The sequence below is a fragment of the Lepeophtheirus salmonis genome, chromosome 12 (genome assembly GCF_016086655.4).
Source record: "Lepeophtheirus salmonis chromosome 12, UVic_Lsal_1.4, whole genome shotgun sequence".
In the NCBI taxonomy this organism is placed as follows: domain Eukaryota; kingdom Metazoa; phylum Arthropoda; class Copepoda; order Siphonostomatoida; family Caligidae; genus Lepeophtheirus; species Lepeophtheirus salmonis.
The window spans coordinates 12,964,079-12,982,069 of NC_052142.2; the positions used below are offsets into that span (position 1 = coordinate 12,964,079).

Below are 17,991 nucleotides of genomic sequence, written 5' to 3' on the forward strand. Positions count from 1 at the left end.
ACGACCGGGAGAAGTGAGGAGAAGGAAAGGCTTGGAGGAATATTACAAAGGGTTGTTTATAGGCACATCTATATTATTAGTTAAACAAAAACCTACTCTGATACATACATCAAATACACGACTATTTATACTTAAAACGAGGTAAAAGACTGTACTTTACACACACATATATATATACAAGAAAATAAGAAAAGAGAACAAGGGGGAAGGAAACACGAATACATTACACCATGGAATCAGTATCTATTGTGTTACGAAAGATTATTAATGTTCTCATAAAACCATCGGTATTTAATTCTCGTTTGAAGTCCATGTTATACCGTAGTAGTCATTTGACGGATTTCACTACTACCTCTTCTCTTCTGTTTGATGGGTGCATGTAAGTTGTTGATAATCTATGGTGAATTCTCCATTTTTTGAAGAAGTGTTTAGTCTTTTCTTCCACAAGTTTCGGTCTACCGCCACTATACAGCTCTGCAGGTACTCTAAATAATCTCCTGAGGCATGCTAATACCCGTTTTTTCACTACATCTTTGATCCAGTCGTCACTCTTAATACCTCTGACCAGCCAGAAAGACGGTCTCCAACCATTAAATAGGGTTTCTGTTTAGGTCGAATAAATCTTCATAAATTTCCTCAAATTGAGTCCCAGAAAAGTAGGTGCCGGAAAAGGACATTCTTTGTTGAAATGGCACTATTCAGTTATACATTCTGCCTCGGTCCCGTTTTCTTTTGATGTCGTTATATATGCCTGCCCAGGAGACTCGAGACATAGCGTGTGATGTCCTTAAATTCCTCCACCTGATATTTAATCGATGCATTTACATGACACTCCATATTCATAGTTTCGTTTCCATGATGTTCTTGTGAATAGCCTGTGGCTTGATATGCTAAAGCTGCGTCAACAGTTTTATTAGTTGTTCCTGCCATGAGTACAATTTCGACTTTCCATAGCAGTATTCTTTGTCTTGGGTGGAAGAGTGTCATTTTATTATTTCATTTAGAGTCCTGTCTCCAAGGAGCTTCACCAAGGATATGCCGTCTGTAACTACGAGTACGGACCATGTTACACCAAGCATCTCTCCATCTAAGGGGGCGTATCTTTATTTGGTAATGGATAAAAATCTTGATCCTGTTGGTGTAATTTTTCCAGCCATTCTCGCAACATCTGGGTATATTAATGGTATATTCTTATTGTTTATGGCTAAAAAAATAACTGATTGCTGCTTTTCATCAGCGTATCCTTAAACAAGTTATTTTGTGTTTTGGTCGAAAATGTTTACACTATCCTTATTCAATTCAGTTATTTTTTTTCTTAGAGTCATTGAATGCTCTGTTCTACTCTCCGTTCCTTTCGAACCCAGGTTTTAGACTTAACAGGGGCTTGAATGGTTAATTGAGTATAATGTGCCTCCTTGTTAACAAGGTCAAACTATGATCATATAAATGGTTTGTTTTTTTTGGTATGGGGAAGCATTTGATCACATTTACGTACTTTGCATAAGGCTGGGAATACTAGCAAATGTGAGGAAAGTGCGGGAGCGAGACATATGGCACTATTTATTTAAGTTTGTTTGAAAAAATCAGCTACCTATAATGTTATGGTTTTGGAGTATATAATATCATGTGATTTTGATATAGAAATGAGAATCTCCTACATTTCAAATAACACAAGTAGGGTATAAAAAGTAGTTGAAATTTTCAAATTCAGGAATAGTTGATTTACTTCGTACGGTATCATAATGTGATATTTATTATTATAATTTGTTACTAAGTAAGACGTCTTTATTGTTAAATTGAATGGTAAAAGTTATTAATATAGTGTATTAAAATATTATGGTATGTTTGTAATAGTTAAGAAAAAAGTATTGGTAAATAAAAAAAAATAACCAAAAAGAAATTATATTAATTCTAATTTTATATAAATGTTATTGCTGAGAATCAGACAAATTTTAAATAATACGATATAACAGAATTTATTAATATAAAACAAAACAAATAGATTCAACAAATTATTAGCTACAAATGTAAGTTATTATACATATACAAAATGAAATGAGACATTTTTACAGAGAAATAAATATATATATTAGCAAAATAGAATATGCATTGCAGAAAAAACTATCGAGATAGGATAGGTATCTTCCCCTTGTTTTCTAATGACAAAAGAGGTACAAAATAATAAAGAAATCAGCTATAAGGCTTGAAGTGTCCATGTTATATAATTATCCATAAAAATTATACATCATAAACTCCACCTTACAAATGCAATTGATATTAATGGGATTGATTTGAGGAATTTTTACGTTATATACATGAGCGGAACTGAACGACTCCTATGAATGAAATAGTGTTTCTATACTAGTAGGCGAAGGAAATTTGACTTAAGAAAAAAATTAAAATAAGAATTTCAATGAAAGAGAAGTGGATGGAGGGCGACAACTCTGTCTCTTCATCACTTGGGCTTTCAGTCAATTATTCTGTCTTTTTATGGAATTCATTAGTTCTTACAGACCTATACGATTATTCCATAGAAGATACAGAGGAATTTATGCGTTTATGAGAAGGTTAACACCTAATAACCTTGATTGTAGCCAGTAACGTTAAACAATATCTAACTCAAATATCCACTCACTGTGAAGTACTTTAAATCCATACAAAAATGATATGTGCGTCTTTGTTTTTTTATTTGTGGGTGTAAAGTACTTTTTGAAAAATTAAAAGTGTGAGAATGTGTTTCATAGTACTAGAGAAATTAAATTATTACTCCTTAAAAGGGATATAAATAATAATTAGGTACTTTTTAGAATGGTTAATTTACATTTACATGAATGTTAATATTAATATAATAGTGATGGGACGATTTAAAAAAATTCCAATGCCGATTCCAGTTCTTTAATATTTAAATAGGTAAAAATAGCACGTCAACCTGAAACGAAGCTAGAAATATTTTTCTCGAAATTCTCTGTAGGAGAGGAGACTCTATACTATATAAAGTTTGATATTGCGAAATGTATATATATATTTGTAATTCATTTTCAAAAATGGTAAAGAAATAATATGATGGTGATAGGCTTAGAGTAGGTAAGAGATGTATAGGAGTTGGTATGACTGACTTATTTGGCTAAATACCAGATGACCGAGACGAGAACATAACCATTAAAAAGCAACCTCCAGACCAGTCTTTGTCTCAAGACTGCTCTCGAGAACACAGAACTATTACATTATATTTAATTTATTTACAAATTGATCGGGTCACAATTTTTTTGCTATTCCTGTTGCGATATAAAGATTAGGACCGATTGCGATACTGCTTTTAGCAATACAATATCGCCATAATGCAATTGATCACCCATCAAAATAACTCAGATCTACCAGTCTGGTAATAAGCAAATTATTACTTATTACTTTACACAGAAGGTAATATTGTAAAGAAATATATTACTTTCAAATGCAAGTAACTAGTAATATGAAATACATTACATTTTGGAAGTAACTTTCCCAACACTGATTAAAAATAAACATTAAGTAACAATTATGTTGCGTATAACTTTTCTTGCTCATAGTATGAATAGAATAGCAACACTCTGTCCCGATTTCTTTTAAAATAAAAACACTGTCATCTCTGAAGTGAATATACTTTTTTTTATTCAAATGATCTAAAACAATGGAATACTACCCAAAATACTTCAATTCAGTGAGAGAGTATATTAATGTTATGGATGGAAACAATGATGCAATCTAAAAATTTTGAAGAATGATCCACTTTTGTCACCAATAATGATTATTCAACAAAGTTTATATCCAATCCAGTTAACCAATAAACCTTTAGAAAATACATTATTACTAATATCAAGTGTACCTATCGTAGAAAATCTACGATATGATATTACACTTGAACCTTTCAAAAATAATGTCTGGAGGCGATAGGGATAATCAAATTTAGAGAATTTGCACTAGGAACCATCAATCACGATATCGAGTTTTTAAAATATCACAACACTTCTATCGTTAAATTTGATTCTGAGAGGGTTTTTGGCGTGATGTCGTAAATAAATATACCAAAAAAATCCCGTCTGTCGAAAGCTCAAGTCAAGAATATGGTAATCAAATGGAACATTGTCATTTACTAGGAAGATATTTCAATGACTCCATCAATTCTAAATATGATAATATTATTAATAAATAATTAGAAATTGTTACATTAATTTTAAATAATACAGACATATTATAGCTTTATCCATCATTTTAGAATGGTTCCAACATGAAATTCAACTACTTAAAAATATAAGAAATTAAATAAATAAGAACTAAGAAAATAATAATAATAATATTTGTATGATTTATGTTATCATTTAACTTTCTTCTTAAATCAATGTTCCATTTTATTATCATAATATTCATGACGTGACCCTGTGTCAAACATGACCTTTTCGGAACATCTATGTCCTACATCACACTGCGAATTCTTTTAGAATCACAGTTAACAATAGGAATGTTTTTGTATTTTTTAAAAATCGCTATCGTGATTGATGGTTTTAGGTGCCATTGACATGGTGATGGAGAAGCAAGAGGGAATTACTTTTTCAGTGTAAACTTCCAAATTTGGATGATTAACGATATGAAGCGGAATATTGCAAGAGATACGCATTTTGGTTATATCGGTAGTAAAACTGAAATGTTCAGAATTATAATTACTTATATGACTTGTATACAGTTACAAATTCCTTTTGTGAATGTGGTTTTTACTGTGTTGTTCTACTTTAAACATCTTCAGTACATAATTACAAAGACGGCATGCCAAAAATCTAGAATCCTCGTCGTAGCTCCATATATTTTTACCATTATTATCAACAATCCATAATTTTAAATTATTTCTATAAGACATTTTATTTTGCAATGATTTTACTCAACTTTATTTATCGAATACGAGAAACGTAATGAATCATGGTCATTACAAAACCAAATCTAAGGTCAATACTTTATCTCAAACTTAATCACGAAGCAACTTTACAGGTTTCTAAAACTTATTGAAATAATCAATACGTAGTTCGTAGTCAGATTATTTATTTATATATGATTATGAATTTTAATATGTTTTCTGCTCAAGAATGCATAAATAATGATTACAGCTTCTAGTATTCTAAGGATTACCAACTGCAAAAAGGCCTTTCACGCTTTTGAGGACATACATTAATCAAGTCTGGACATACATCACACAAACACACATATATATATATATATTCATATAATTTATTATAATTATAAAGGATTACAAAATCAACTTCTGAATTATAATAAAGCCAATAAGCTCAATTCATTACAGAGCATTGCTTGGAATTTAATTACATTTTAATTTGAGTAATTTTTATATTAAAAACAAGTCTATTTTCTTGTCTTTTTTATATTTTCAAATTAGTTATATTAAATATTATATCAGAAAGTAAACCTTAAATATAGTTTGATTATAAATTTATATACACTTAAAATTCGTTGAAAGAGCCTCAAAATCACATGTTATGGTTCTCATAATTTGGTTTGATATCCATCCGTGCTATGAATTCCCAGTCCTAAATATACAACTTCGGTATATTTGAGTCCCATAAATAACAACAAAATGCAGACTGCTTTGGACAAGAAATAAAACTGATGAAGAGATGGAGACCATCGTTATCATCTTTGCATTTCGATTCTAAATTATTTTAACTGTACTGAGCTTAGAGTTTTCTTAGCTTACGTCTCTCATTTCCTCATGTTCTCCTATGACACAACCTTTGAGTGCCTCTCCGAATCCTCTCTGTGGTTTGTATCACCAGAACCAACTGCTTCTTCTTCTGACACATCCTCAACCATAACAAAGTGGAACTCACTTATTTTGCCTCATATCATACATGTTCGTCTATCCATGAGTCTTACCCAATATGAATAATCCATAATGTCTAATTATAATTAATAAAGGAACAGTAAATAGCGCTTCTTCCATTCAAACAATTATTGTCTTTGTTTATTTTTCTTAATAGATTAATTATATTTCATATTTTGTTTCAGGTTCGAACTCATTGTATAATTCTGATCATATATATTGTAATATATATACATAATCCCATCATTATTCCAACAGAAAACAATTCAAATAGACATTACATATTTAGTGGAACCATTCAAGGAGAACCAAGAAAGCTAAAAATCAACAATAACGACGTTTAAACATCATTTATTTATATATTAAGGCGAAATATCCTGAAGGCAAAATCGCTTTAAGACGAAGTAATTTAAGGCAAATGTCCTGAGGCGAAATAGTTTAAAGTACATAATATTGAATCCGATTCTTTCCAATAACAATTTTTTAATTAAGAAGCTAATATGATTTCAATACTTGGAGGACATGGTAATTTAATATTTTAATTTCAAGGATACATATCGTAAACTGTTCCCATATATTTATAGAGAACATTACCATTTTAGAACACAAATGATCCAGAACAGGGTCATTTTTCTCAAATTTGAACATTTGTAAGTAATTCAACCTTGATAAAAAGTGTGTAAGATAATGGGTTAATATTTTTAACCATTCTAAAGACAGTTTGAAGTTATTATCATGAAACTAAAAATTATAAAAACAACATATTCAAACAATTGAACTGTTCTAAGAAAGACAATATTGATTTTGATTTTCTCCTGCCATTTTTTCGAGTACCATTTTTTCCTTGATATTTTTCCCCATACCCTTTTGTCCTAAAATCGTACATATATCAGCAAAAAAAGTCGTCGAAGTATGTTCAAGATGACATGAGAAAAGGTAGTTAAAAGGATCCCTGCGTAGTAAGAAATAACATAAAAAATAACTATTTTAATATTTAAAGCAAACTTTGAATTGTTTAACAACCCGATGAACGACAAAAATTTTAATAGAAAAAATATTTAGTGAAATTTTCTCCAGTAATTAAGATTTGAACTTTCTTTGATGATGTGAAAGAAGTATCCCTTCGACATTCTTTGTCTCAAGTGTTATCAGAACTTCCTTGATCCTCATTTTCAGTAATAACATCCACTGTATCTACGTCCATGTAAAAATCGCCCATTTAAAAATCATGGACATATGCCTAATAAATGATATGAATGGGAACACCATATGGTTATGAAACTTACTTCAGATGGACTTTCTTGTGGTTTATCATTAAAAAAATTGTTGTCAATCTTCAGTATACTTTGACGTTTTTTAATCTATCTATATGATGCTCCTGCATATGACGTATGTAAGTGATGTGTTCCAAAGTTTAACCAAACAAGGTTTAATTCTTTTCGCGGCAATCCGACATTTCACAGAAATGCTCCTGTCTAAAAGAAATTTAAGCTCGTTTCTTCTTGATAAACTATGAGCAACACAACAAAATGGCATATCCAAAAAATAGTCCTGACTAATAGTTCATTTACTATTTTATTCAAAACAATGGTTGTTTACATTGACTAAGATACTTTGTCATTGGCGAAATCAAGCGGTATAGTTTATAAACCCAAAGCTCTCACACTTTATTGTATTCCTGTCATTTTGAAAACGGTGTATAAGTATAGTTAAATCTGGGTAGCAAGTTTCGATAAATTATTATTTCGAGATTGATGTTTCTTTTCCTATGTATTCATTATTTACCAAACCATTGTTGTAAGCACATCTGCTCAAGGATTTATATATCCCTTATATCTTGAACTTTCTTCGACGACTTTTTTGCTGATATATTTACGATTTAGGAAAGGGCATGGGAAAATATATCAAAGAAAAAATGGTAGTCAAAAAATCAAAAATAATCAATGTCAACTTTGAATGGCTGTTTCTTGGGTCGTCCATATCTAATCAAAATCATTGGCATTAAAGTTTTTAATGATAATAATGAAGGGGAACAATTATAAGGTCAACATTTCCTAACTGTACTCATACTTAGAAAGATTAATTGGCTTAGACTTCGATGAAAATAAGTTTAAAGTTTTCCTCACGGATGGTGTGTCTTATTGTAAAAAAGCCGGAAAAAGTCCTCATAAAAAGCTATCCCCCATTGAAGCATATTGCTGGCGTGGCTCATGGACACCAAGACATTACTGACTTTCCACGAAATTAATTTCCTTAAGGGAAGCATGCTTATCTCAGAAGTAAAAAAAAAGGATGTTTTTGAATGCCAGGCAAAATAACCAGAACTTTACCGCTTCCTACCAAATTCCCTTACCTCCAGCACCTATCATCCCACTCATAGTCAAAAGGAGTTAATTACTATTTCGATACCTTTTAATTAATCAGGGAATATTTAGACAGCATTAATGAACAAGCATCATCGGCCATTAAAGCTAGGAAATGATTAATGATGAGTTTATTTACGAAGAATTATCAATAATTAAAAATATTCTAAACCCAATAACTCAGGTCATTGCCATCTTAGACAGGAGACTCCCTTGTAAGCTTGAAAATTACTGGACATTTACGCATCCATATCAAGTTAGAACATTTTAAACCAAATTGAATACATTTTTAGAAGAAACCCCATCATACAACGTTTTACAAGACCTAGTAAATTATGAATACACAATTTACAGGAACCCACCAATTGTAAATAGTGACTTTTGTTTGAAGGCAGTTACTATATTAAAAAAAATCAAAGATTTAGTAATAGTGGCGCCATCTGTGATAAAGCATCAGTACTTATTGAACTATGTTATACAACTACTCCTTTTAAAAAAGGGTGGTACTAAGGGGAAACGATATGGCTGTGAGAAGCGCTTGATAAAAAACAGTAATTTGGATAGATTTTGTCTGTTTATAATAAACTTTTACTATTACAAATTTAGGATTAGCATATTGCTAAATGTTCATAATATCCCAAATAAGATGTTAGAAAACTACAGTAATGTGGGAAGGACAACTACTTGAATGTTCTCAAATGGATCCTTAGCTTTAGATGGTGTGCTAGGTATTTGTCTAAAATCAGCTTGTTCGTGTAAGGACTTGGGTATGCTCAGGTTCGAACATGCTGATGTGTAATTTAATTAAGATAAGTATTACTTGTTTTAATACAGAACACATTAATTCACTTTTGTTTTTAGCTATACCAAAAACTTACAAGACGAAGTTTGAGGATTCTACATGGAATTTGAAAATGAAAATGGAATTATAGGAATAAGAGAGATTTTATTCATACTCACAATTAGTATATTTATTTTTGTGTAAAATGTCTTTTTATATTTTTTTATTTATATAATTTACATTTTTCGTAATAATTTGATGAATCCGATTTTAATATTTAACATTAATAACCTCTATTTTGTGTCATTTCTCATTATTAATTTGTAATTTTTCTGTGTATAACTTCCATTAAAATTTCTCATAATTATTTTTGTAATAGTTAATCGTTTTTTTATTTTATCCATCCTTCATTAACTTAATTTCACTAATATACAAGGTTGTGCCCATATTGGTCTAGCGGTTGTTGAACCGCTAGAACAGAAACTGATAAATTCGAACAGAAGCTGCAATATATATTGCTTATCTGTTGCAGTTCTTGTGCTCTTATTTCTATGTAGAATATATAAAGAAAATACAAAATATATTAGCGTTCATCAATAAGTCAATTTTCTGTGGTTTTTTTTCTGCAATTGCAGCGTTTTACAATGATTTTTTACGCCGCCAAGTTGATACAGTTATATCTGTGTTCCAAATAGCTAGGGCTTTTTATGAATCTGGAAAAGTCATTAGCCTCCTATCACAGCCCCCCTGTGAATGGCAATGTATTAAGCAACCTTAGTTTTTGGGGCCCTGCTGGAACTTGGAGCACTACGCACTCTGCATATAAGCTAGCTGCAGCCTGGTTTGTATATAATATTATTTCCTGAGGTGGAATTTTCAACAGACGCCCCTTATTTTAAGTACCTATTTCCAAACTGAGCCTGTATAAAAATAATAACTGACACAGATAAAGTTAAACCAAGACTGAAACTGTTTTAATGAAAGAACCGATACCGGGACCAATGAGCCCCTGAACTATGTACAACCTTCCAAATATACGTTATAATACTTATCAATTTAATAGTAATCGCATACTAACGATACAATGATAATCATATGTTTTTGATTACTCATTGTATAGCATATCATATTAGCGACTTTAACGGGGAAAAATTTAAGAGATCTCATTGTTAATAGATCTATAATATAGAAATATGGAAGTTTTAATATGAGTTTCAAGAAGTATATGCAGTATTCCTGAATTTGAAAATTTGATTTTTTTTTATACTAACACATTTCTAGTTTTATTTGAAATCTAGAAGATTCCTATTTCCTAGAGCAGAATCACGCAATATTATATCCTCGAAAATCATAACATTATACACAGCTCAATAAAAAACTTTCATAAATAGTACCATATGTTTTGCTCACGCAATTTCCTCACACGCACTTGTATGTCCTACCCTAAGTACAACACTCTATAATATGATACTCCTTTATGCCTTGAGGGTCAACAAGTAATAGATATAAAGGTTACATAAATTTACGGAGCTATTGAGACTGTTACAGAAAGTGATTCGTCTTCTATCTTCATTTACCCAATGTTCACCGTTCCTAAAAAGGATAGTCCTCGATTGAAAGTAATAATAGATGTCAAGGCCTTTTATAAGTTTATTCTCATTTCAAATTAGAATCAGTTGATTCATTAAAGTTTTGGCTGTGCTAAGATTCTTTCATGTGCTCTTTAGATATCTCTTATGCATAACATTTTTTTAAATCTTTCCTGACCATCGCCGTTTTTTCAAATTTCGATGGACAAATAAAGTTTACAAATTTAGTGTTTTATGTTTGGGTTTACAACAGCACTACAGTAACTATTGAAACCTGTGACTTCATATCTAATGTAAGATAACTTAAGATAAGATGTAGCATCTATTTAGATCACTTAATTTTGCAGGCCTCTACCTTTGTGCATGTGTTTAGCATTGATGTTATACACAATCCATATATTCAAGGCCAATTTTAATAAGAGTTCTTGGATTCCAAGGACGCAACTTATTCATCTAAGGTTGTTATGGACTATGTGTCCATGACTATTACCCTTCCTGAGGAGGAATTGCAAAAGATCTAGGGACGTTAGGTGACAATATTTCCATAACTATTACCCTTCCTGAGGAGAAAGCGCAAAAGATCCGAGGGTTGTCGGTCCAAGACCTTCAACAAATAACTATGTTAATTGGAAATGTGATACTCAAGTGTTTGAGTTTGCCCCACTCTTTGGAGAGATCTTCAGTTAGTTTTATAAATGGAAAATTTTGATGACTCTTTCAATCCAGAAATACAAATCTCCTCCGAGATCGAGAAAGATATGTTATGGGGGGAGAGAGAACTAAGTGCACCAGTGAAGAAGAATATTTATTCCAACACTTGAAGATTTTCCGTATGCTTCCTCACCATGTCATAGAATTTCATTCTCAGACGGCTCTTTTGAACAGGGTATGATCGAGATTTTCATTTTTTACGGGTCGGAATGTTACCTGTAGAGAGAGATTGTTAAGTTGGATTTCATATCACTCATAGATATTGTTCAATGTGGATAATAACACGACGTTCAATACGTCCAAGGGCAAACTATGTAAAACTCAATATTTTACCAAAATTCAACTTTATTCATCAACTTAGTATCCTTCATGCATAATACAATTTTTTTTATAAATTTTTTCGTCCATTGGGACAAACCGAACAAGAACTCCGGTTTATTACAGGAATACAGATCAAAACTTTACTCCGAGTCGTCTAACGTTGTAGTTTTTGGTTGACTTTGGGAAAACAGGGCCCCCCACTTTGAGAATACCATTTTGATACTCAATTTTTCATGCAAAATAGTAAACACACTGCCATTTGGTATTTTTAGGATGTGCATTTTTGTTTTACAATAGGAAAAAATCATTTTTTTGACTTTTTGTATGCTTTTGGGAACAACTGGAGAATTTTGGCGACCAGAAAGTTCAACATCATCGGTGTCTGTTTAGCTACATTTAAATTCAGCAAACCAATGTTCCGGAGTCGCTCTCGATGGAGCAGAATTCGGATAACATTTATCAAGCCAAACTTTTACTTTTACGATTTTTTTTCCAATAAAAAAAGAAGTGATATATAAACACGAAATTGGTTTAATCCATTTTTTTTACAAACACCGGAAGTAGCGTCACTTCCAGCACTGTAACTTGTAAACAAATAGTCCGATTATCATAAAAAAATGAAATCTTTCGTTTGAAGGCAGGTACTATATAAAAAATTTATAGATTTGTTTATAGTGGCGCCATCTGTGAGAAAGCCTTTGTACTTATTGGACAATGTAATACAACTACTCTTTTTTTTAAAAAGGGTGGTACTAAGGTGAAACGATATCGCTGTGAGAACGTGGAAGCGCTCGATGAAAAACAGGAATTTGGGTAGATTTTGTCTGTTTTTTTGTTTTTTTTGTGTTTTTTTTTCTTCCAAAAGAGAACATGCAAGCAAAATTTTTATCAAAAGAGTATCTTCATACATGGGAGTTCGGGTTGAAATAAGAATTATTTAACGAAATAGCCTCATGCTGGCTCCAACCCCAGGGGGATTTTTTTGTGTCAAATAATTTCCATGCAAAGTCAAATTAAGTGTCTAGGATGAGAATCAATGAAGTGATGAGTTCTGCATCAGGTGGGAGAAGAAGGGTAACTTGTTCAGTCCAGTTCCACTGCTTCTGAGAGTTATCAAACTGAAGAACTGTCAGACTGAAAACACAAAATTGCTCCCAATCAATTCTGATAACTCCTGAGTGAACAGGGTAAAAATGGTTATTACAGTTGCAGTAGATATCGAGAGGTTCACTAAGATAGGGGATAGCAAAGATAATTCTCTCGTCTCTAGACACTCAAAACCTCGCAGAATTTGGGATTTTCATAATCATAACTCTGCCGAAGATTCTCAAGGTTACTCTCCGTCTTTTATGAGAACACATAAATGTTTAATCAGATTTTGAATATCATTGAATGTAGTTGAACAGGAAGTTCACTACTCAGTACTTAAATAATAATGACGACAGCTAAGGAAAACAAATTCATTCTTGAGATTACCAATTCTAAAGAAAGGCATTTTCATCACTAGGTATTTGGCACATTTTTAGCTTTATTATATAACGCAACCTTTTCCTTAAAAAAATAGGAAAGCGCCCAAAATAATTGGACACTAGCTAATTCATGGGCATCTCTAGTTATCTGGACTACATGCAGATGAATAAAAAAAGTGCCCCGGATCCAAGACACGCCTCGTTTTTAAAATTGATTAGTCATTTTTTCAGTAGTGAAAGATACTATACTTATAACTTCAGGATCCCTATCGTGACTGTTAAGTTAAAGGTGATTGGATGGAAGTGCCGTGCCCCGGATGTCGTCAAGATTATGACGGCACCCTCAAGAGTCATAAGATCCTATACCATAGTTTTCTTGGTTTCAATACCCTCATAATCTGGATCTTGAATCCAAATGGGAGTAGGCTGTTCGAAGACAGAAAGTGGATCTCAAAGTGAATTGAAAAATATAGACAATAATATTAATTACGAAGAATTCAAGACTCCGCAGCCTCCATTTGACAAAATCGGATTATATTACCCATTCCGTAGACCATAGACAGGGCAGTTGCCGTCAATTTAATTGTCAACTGGAACTAAATTAGCCGTTGTCTACCCAAAAGGTATCTTTCCATACCCTGAACCCCTCCGGATAGCATTAGACAATACTCAGTCATTGCGATAATTGTCCAACATCATCTTGATTGATGAAAGACCAAACATAAGATGGCTTCGAGCTGAGTCTTGTGATTCCTCCTCCAGGACTGATGTATTGAGGGGCTCTTTTAAGACAGAGAATAAAAGTGTGTTTCCAGCGTCCTTATAGAGAGTTTCCATTCTTCTCAGGCATTGTATCGAGTAAAAAACATGCCTTCACGAGAAGGGAAAGTGTTTCATGAACAAAAAAAGGAAATTATCACATTTCTTAAATCACATGGCCATGGCCTCCAAAAGATTTTTTCAAAATTTCACTCAACTCTTCATAGGCCCCCATACTGGGGCTAGCAAAAATATCACCAGGTGCTTAATTTTCGGATTTGCCATCGGAATAGCCAGTTGTGAATCGACAGAATCCATTAATGTATAAAATTTATCAATACAGGATTTGAATTTTACATCCGATTTTGTGGGCGTATCAAACGTCTCCACTTATAGTGATAGGGAGCTTGTCCTGTGTCGTTATTTCAATAGATTTTTCACTCATGTTTATTAATTTTAATTTAATATTTATATTCATACGACTTGACTCTTAAAGGGTATAAAAAGAATGTTGTGAATGTTCGAAGAGGTTGTGAAATTCAAGGTGGTCAGATTGTTATTGTGAAGCTTTGGCGTCTGTTTCTAAAATAGCTAGGGTAGAACGGAATTATAAATGTATAGCTACGCTATGACAAAAAAAAAAGAAGCATTACAATATTAATTTATTTAAAGATTATTATTATGTATATGCTTATTTTTACTCTCAATCTTAGGTTTAAAAATGTTCTAATTTTTTTGTCATCAAGTATTTGAAGAACTTTTGGAATCCTTATCATTACTTTCGTGATATAATTCATCTTTCTAAATGAGACAATTATACAAATATTATGTAAATCAAATATAACAACAAATTATCTATAATCTTTGATATTCTTATAATATTTAAACAAGTAATTGGATAAAATTAAATTATGAAAATACATACTAAGAAAATTAATCACTATACTGTTGTTGTTTTACAGACTTATATGCCTTGTAAATACTACAGAATTCTGCAACGAAGCACTCAGCACAATATCGATGGATTTCAATGGAAATACACCTACGAATAAACCTTTCACCAATGGGAATAGTTAAAAAATCTTACATTTTTACTACATACCTAAATATTTAGAAGTATGTAATTGTAATAATCTTAAATCGTGGTAAGTTAATAAATCATCTAATATATTATAAAACTAAACAATTAATACAAAAAAAATATAAACAAAAATTAATGAAGAACATATATATTTATCTAGATGTAACCTCACTATTTACAATTGATAAGAAAGAAAATAGTTTTAAGTGTTAATGTCATATTAATATGCTTTACAATTTTGAAGGAACATAAATTATTCTTTATTATAAAGGAATGCTGAAATAATTGTTGTTAAATACATTTCTTCAGGGATATTTATCAAAAAATATTAATATTACAACTCTATATATTAGTTAAATTTAATTTACTATTTAAAATGAGAATCCAGCTACAATTTTATTCATTTGTAAAACTAACACTGATGTAAAATCATTTGTCTATGTTTAATTACATTAATTCAATTATTTATTGAATAAATCTAAATACATATTTAGTGACTTCAGAAATGGCTATATAAAAATTTATTCAACCACAATCAACCAAATTATATAATTTGGTTAAATGTGGTACTTATGATTAGTAGCAACTCCTTGGGAAGGTTGCAGTACCTCAAAGATTTTAGGAGCCATATATTTCTATTAACTTTATTGTGTTATAAATTGTCATGATTCTATGGCTACGATACTTTTTACAAGTAATTCCAACAAAACCTTATGATATTCAAAAAAAAAAAAATTTGAATGTAACACTTTACACTCAAATATTTTTATGTATATCAATATAAATATAAATATTCAATTTAATTAAGGACTCATAAATATAAAATGTACTGTGTTGGCTTGTGAGTTTACTCACTTACTTTCGGTAAATTCACAACCCTAGTTTTGTTGCTTGTAGTATATTCTCATTATTCATTGTTTTGTTTCCTATTTCGATCCATTTTGTATTTAATAAAGCCTACATGTGGTAACTTAAATGATTTTCTTATTTCACTTATTGAAATTTGATTTGAACCAAATTATTTCTAACAACCCTTTTTTTCTAATTATTTATTTATCTATATCCACGTTCTATGCCATTTTTTCCTTTAACCAATCCTTCTATTTTCAATATCAATAAATCAATATAAGAAATCAAATATTAAGATATAATACAATACTCGTATCTATTATATTCAAAATTCTCATTTGTTATTATGCATCTTCATTATGGATATTCGTTACAATTTATAAATAATCATTATTTACTCATTCTAAATAGTAAATACTATATATGATTAAAGAAAATACTAAATATCCAATGCTCAGAGCTGCATTTGAGTCCACTTTTTCAGAGTTCAAGTCAAGCCAGGTCTGGTCTTTCTGGCCCTGAGTCCTCATACTCCAAGTTTTTCTGAATGTTGGGGCTTTAATATTAAGGCTAACCTCGAAATCCAAGAAGACCTTACCTTTCGAATTTTTCATGGGCATCATACGCTAAGCAATAGTTAAGTATCCCACTGTCTTACCACAAAGGCTAATTTCATCAAATCAGTAACTGAAATAATCAACATTGTTGCGTATTTAGGATCAAAAGAGTTCTTGAATTTGAATAATGAAGATACAAATAAAACCATCATTCGCTTATTGAACAAACTACTTGCATCCACAGACTTGGAGCCAATTTATTCTTCAAAATTGTCTTTCATCATGACATTACTCTTCAAGAAATCCAATAGAAGCAGATTTTCATCTTGTATTTTCTCTGTTTGTCTTCTGTGGTACAATGTTAGTACGGCCCTCTATGATCAAATTCTTAAGTCGAATTGCCTTACAGTTCCATTTTCCATGTATTTTGGAACTATTTCTAATGCAGCTACCATAGAGACTGGACTACCGTCATCTATAGTTAAATAAATATCTTGGAACAAGGATCAAACACATTAACAGCAGAGAGCGTATGTCAATCTTATAATCGATGAAATCTACTTTGCAGAAAGAGTCGAGTTTGTTAGCGGTAAGTTCTTGGGTTTCGAGAACAACCAAATAACTAAAACGGTCCTGACATTTATGATCAAATTCGTCGGAGGAAACTGAATGGATGTGGTAGCACTTATACCAGTTGCCAGATTAAACACTGAATTCCTCTGTAGTAAATATCCTCTAATTATGAAAACCCTCTATCAAATCGAATTTATCCTTGTGGCCGTATTAATTGATAGTCCCCCAGTCAAAATGAAGTTCTTCACTCATTTTCTTTGTGGTGGGGAGCTCTAGACTTCAATTACTCACCCACACAACATCAATAGAAAAGTTTATCTTATTTTCGACCCAGAATACAAATTTAAAATATTTATAACTGCTTCCAAAGGTAAGAATACTTCAGCATTCCCCCTGTACTATCTACGAGTTAAATCATAATTAAACCCTAACTTTATTCATATCTAAGAAATCCACCATAAAGAATCAAGAAAGAGCTCAGAAATTACAATTGAAGCAATAGTTGATATTGTGTGTGATCAAGGTCACAAATGAGCAAACATTCTTGGCAAGATTTTACAAATCCTTTTCAATTTCATGAGCAAAAATTTGGTTTCTCAGCTAAATGATAACATCCGACAGGAAGACAGCTAAAGATAATCAGAAAACAAGCTCAGATCTGGCGTGTGCATCTATTTTTGAATTCATTAATGTAAATTATATTGGTGATATATTGCAGCTTATTTACTGTTGAATTCTTATTAATTGTCCTTTTATGTATAAATATTTATAGACTTTAACTCATACAATTTGTATTGAATAACCATATTAATATATTTTTATTAAAAAAAAAAACTATTCGTGAACTTCGAAAGCCAGCCTTTGGAGCGTGCATTTTCTAGTCTGTTCTTGTGCTCGAGACGTCCATGGCTAATTCTTCCCAACTATACAATCATTATTAATCATTGTTGACAGCCAAAAAAGAGCTTAATCTAATTAAAGTATGCAATGTTCAAGACACTGATTAGGCCAAAAGAAACAGAAACCCACAGCTTGCAACAAAATATAAAGTATATTTTTGTGTTGGAAGTTTAGC

At 31.3% G+C, this 17,991-nt stretch overlaps 1 long non-coding RNA gene across 1 annotated transcript; it reads left to right on the forward strand.

Annotated features, from left to right (window-relative positions):
- Positions 1–6,479: 6,479 nt before the first annotated feature.
- On the forward strand, positions 6,480–9,374 carry LOC139906660 (uncharacterized). Its single transcript, XR_011782343.1, has 2 exons — positions 6,480–8,777; positions 8,833–9,374. It is a non-coding gene; the product is annotated as an uncharacterized lncRNA (long non-coding RNA).
- Positions 9,375–17,991: the final 8,617 nt, after the last annotated feature.